General features: G+C 42.2%; 1 long non-coding RNA gene across 1 annotated transcript; it reads left to right on the forward strand.

Annotated features, from left to right (window-relative positions):
• The first annotated feature begins 3,553 nt into the window (after nt 1-3,553).
• On the forward strand, nt 3,554-4,634 carry LOC146220793 (uncharacterized). The gene is made up of 3 exons (XR_014750825.1): nt 3,554-3,982; nt 4,134-4,204; nt 4,497-4,634. It is a non-coding gene; the product is annotated as an uncharacterized LOC146220793 (long non-coding RNA).

Below are 4,634 nucleotides of genomic sequence, written 5' to 3' on the forward strand. Positions count from 1 at the left end.
AGAAAGAAAAATTACATTCAGTTGGTGAGCTTTTTTATGAAGTGTTATTACTGTTCGTCTTACTAACTTATTGCCGTTCTCTCTGTGTGCTCTACCAGTGATTGTATTCAATGGTTATTGTATTTAGCTGTCATACATCTATGGTATTTTCATATTTTGTAAGACTCTGTAATCACATCTACTGATAGCCCACACAATCTTTGTAATAAAAGACAATGAGTCATGAAGTCAAATTGTTTATTGTTAAAAGGATCCCCATTAGCTGTCACCAAAGTGGGACAAGCTAATCGTTCTGGGGTCCAACAAAAAGAGAAAATAAAAAATCACTTAACAATGATAATCTAAAAGCAGTAAACATTGTAGACATCATTACAAACATCATTACAAATTATTCAGAATAAGTTTTACAGTATTACATTCATTATTACATACAGTAAATATGTCCATTCCCTACTCACAATTTTAAATAGTGCATTCTCAGATGGTACCTGAAAGAGACCTTGCTATTCATTTTACCTATATTCAATGGACAATTATTCCAATGATGATGGCACGATAAATAGCTGTTCTCTTTAATGCATTTGATCTGGATGTTCTTAATATAATAAACAATGTTTGATCTATACCGTGCTATATTAGCTCATGAGAATGTCCAGGAGAGAAATATGCCTCTTTGAATTATGTTGCTTGTAGCCTTGATAAACTGTCATTATGTTTGTAGTCTGTGCACCAGGATAGGACTGGGTTCTTTTCGTCTCTCTCTTTCTCTCTCTTCGGTGCACTCTTTTCCAGTGCCAATGATGTCACTAATTGGGGTTGGAGTGGGCGTGAATCGACGCTACGGCTCGATTCATCCCACTTAATTGCCGTAGAGGTAGGCGTATATATATAGACACCTGTGGGTCCTTACACCGGTCCTTACACTCTGCTGCTGGCACTGGTGTGATGAAGCCATGATGTGGGTGCTGTCTTGAAGTACGAAGGTATGTCGAGGCGTTTTCCTTTTGATTATGATTTCATTGCTGGTTAGCATACTAAAATGTTTGTTTCAGTAGTGTGTGTGTGTGGAGGAGCGGACGCTGACCGAACCGTGGTGTACCAGTGTTTGCGTGACCATTTTCATATACAAGCACCTGCTGGGTATTGTGGCTGCCGTGGAGTACCTGCTACAAACAGTGTTCCTCGCCAACTGTAACATGAGCGGCAGGTAGGTCTTGAATAAGCTCTGCTAGCAGTTGTGTAGCTCATTTTCTCTTTGTTGCCCTGATGAATGTGATGAATGTGCTTTGATACGGGCGCATTGGTGCTATTTCCCTGATGGCCTTATGGCGGTTTAATAGCAGGCCTGCCTTAGATATTGACCACTTTGTCATATGGCATAGTTATCTTATAGAGTGTGCTGACTGAATCTAGATCACGAAATGTATTGACAATTAAATGTGACCGACCAATATTAATTGTCTTTATGTTTTTAGACTTGTTCAACTGCAACCGGGATTGGCAGAGAAAAAGGGAGGAGAAGTTAAGGGAGAAATTACCTAAGCTAACGCAGTTTTTCCAATCAAAGAATGCGTCCGTGGAAGATGAACACATTTCTGATATTTCAAGTGCTGCTGGGCCAAGTTAGTTATTGCTAGCAGCAGCAGACAAACAGCCACTTCACACCAACTACCGTATTTTAAGGAAAATAAGCCTCGGCGTGTACTCCGATTTTACAGTTTCCTTGTGTTTGTGCGGCTTATATTTCGATGTGGCTTAAAGTTCGGTTTTAGAGCAAAAAATTACTTTATCACCGTCTCAAGATCTCTCTGTGCAGCTAATTTAATGCTCAACACTTGAACGGGGGCTTACTTGAAATAGGAATTATTTACTGTGTCGTCTCAGTTACACTATCAGGGTTTGGAAATACAGTGACTTGCTAAAGTAGGCAAATGGCAAGTAGAACATAACATTTCATCAGGGCCGGCGTGAGTACCTTCGAAGCCCTAGGCAAAATGTTTCAACAACCTCCCCTTTTTCTGACCAAAGTATCATTATCCACTATGGTGTCACAAATTCTACCTAATCTCCACTCACTTCTTGGTAGTTCATCGTCTCTAATCATTACTATGTCACCAACTTTAATGTTTCTTTTTTGGTGTGAGCCAGCGCTGTCTGATGACAATATTGGCTAGATACTCTTTTCGCCAGCGACTCCAAAACTGCTCTGCCAAGTATTGTACATGGTACCACCTTTTCCTTGCATACATGTCCTCTTTAGTAAACTCGCCTGGTGGGGGCAGAGCTCTGGTGGACTTCATAGTGAGCAGGTGATTGGGAGTAAGAGGCTCAAGACTATTTGGATCGTTCAGGTTGTCTAACGTGAGTGGGCGACTGTTCACAACTGCCATTGCTTCATAGAAGAAGGTTCGTAGAAAAGATTCATCTAACCTACCAAAAGATCAACAGTGTGGAGTTAAGAACACTTCTTACAGTCCTTATTTGCCTCTCCCATACACCACCAACATGACTTGAGCGAGGTGCATTCATGACTAAGTCACACTGTTTCTCAGCCAGAAAGGTAGCAAGTCTCTTTATGTCAACCTCCTTGAGAGCTTCCTTAAGTTTGGCTCCCACAAAGTTGCTTCCCTCATCAGATTTTATTAGACGAACTGCTCCATGCAGGGCAATAAAGCAGCGCAGACCATTTATGAAGCAATCTGTAGACATGTCGTCCAACATCTCAATATGGATTGCGCGAGAGGAAAAACAGGTAAAAATAAGTCCATACCTTTTGTGTACCTTTCGTGTTTGCTTAGCAAAAAAGGGGCCAAAGCAATCCATTCCACAGTATGTGAATGGTGCAGTTTGTTCCACCCGTTCTTGAGGAAGATTAGCCATTTTCTGTACTTCTGTAGGCCTCTGAAGCTTTATACAGGTCACACATTGGTGTATATGAGATGCTACGGCTCACTTCATCCCAAGGATCCAATAACCATGTGATCGTATCTTGTTGATAGTGATACCTTTACCTTGATGTTTTACTTCTTCATGGTAATGAGCAATTATCAGTTTGGTGATATGATGTTCCTTAGGAATTATTGCAGGGTATTTAACTGAGTGTGGAAGAGATGAGTTGCTGTCTTTCTCCCACCTTGAGCGCACCATCTTTATCTAGGAATGCGTTGAGCTGATGCAGCCGATTACGTAGTGGTAGCTGACTGCCCTTGCTTAGTATCTTCCACTCTTCTTTATACACCTGTTCCTGCAAGTCTTTAACTATCAAATGCTCTGCATTTTCACATTCTTGTACAGTAGAGACCGTCTGTTTTGTCACCTTTGGTCCGTTGAAGAACATGTGCTACTGCTCGAATGGCCCGAGTCCGAGAAGAGAAGAAGAAGACAGACAGACGATCTGCAAGGCTAAGTTGTTCTTTGTTCGTGTTGAATGTCTGTACACCTTTAACTTCTGGATCTCCCAAGGCGAGTTCCGGGACAGCATCTTCAGTAAGTAACAGTTCCTCCTTCCATAGAAACTTGGGGTCTGAGAACCAGTCAGATGCTAGTAGTTCTTTAACCGGTATGCCTCTGGACGCATAGTCTGCTGGATTTTCATTAGTTGAAATGTATCTCCATTGCTGCGGAGTTGTAGTAACACAAATTTTCTGCACACGATTGGACACAAACGTATGGAACCGCCGTGCCTCATTATTTATGTATCCTAAAACCACTTTGGAGTCCGTCCAGAAGAACTCTTTGACGACAGAATAGTCCAGCTCCTCTCTAAGTATTTTGCGCGTTTTGACTGAAACAACTGCAGCAGTGAGTTCTAATCTAGGTATTGTGGTGACCTTTGTAGGAGATACACGTGATTTAGCCATGACAAGAGTACAATGAATATCTCCTTCTTCATTTTTCATTCTCAGATAGGAACATTGGCCATATCCATGTGTGCTTGCATCTGAGAAGGGATGCAGTTCTGTTTGAGAAACAAAGTTAGCAGGTGCGTAACTCCGAGGTATTTCCACCATTTCCAGATTTAAGAGATCAGATTTCCACTGCTCCCACCGTGGTTGAAGTTCGATGGTCAAGGGTTCATCCCATCCTGTGCCATGCCTACACATCTCTTGTTGTATGCTTTTCCCATTGAGCAGAAAGGGAGCTACAAAGCCTAAAGGATCATACAAGGAAGCAACTGTTGACAGTATTCCACGCCGGGTTGCAGGTTGGTCCTTAAGGTTGATATCAAACTGAAACAATGTGCCACCTAATTCCTAACACTCTTTCAGAAGACAGGTCGTCAAACGCCAAGGTATGGGTTGTGTTGGATGCACGTTCAGAGGGTGGGATGCTTTCTAGAACATCTTTATCATTGGATACAAACTTGTGCAGTCAAAGACCACCCATGGCACAAAGTTCTTGGGCCCGATCAGGCACCCAGCGTAATTGACTTGGTCAACAACGCAAGTGTCATTCCTAGTTTGCACTCAACGCAAAGCCGACTTTTTCCTCCACAGACGCACGTCGAAATGTCTTTCTGCTCCCGTGGGCGGTTCAGCAAAAAAGGAGGCGTGTCCAGCGCAAACGTTCCCTGGTGCTATTTTGCAGTTTCTGAAAAACAATTCCTCCACTGACCAGGAATAACTTTTAAGTCA

The sequence above is a fragment of the Hypomesus nipponensis genome, chromosome 27 (assembly GCF_054491055.1).
Source record: "Hypomesus nipponensis isolate SF chromosome 27, ASM5449105v1, whole genome shotgun sequence".
In the NCBI taxonomy this organism is placed as follows: Eukaryota; Metazoa; Chordata; class Actinopteri; order Osmeriformes; family Osmeridae; genus Hypomesus; species Hypomesus nipponensis.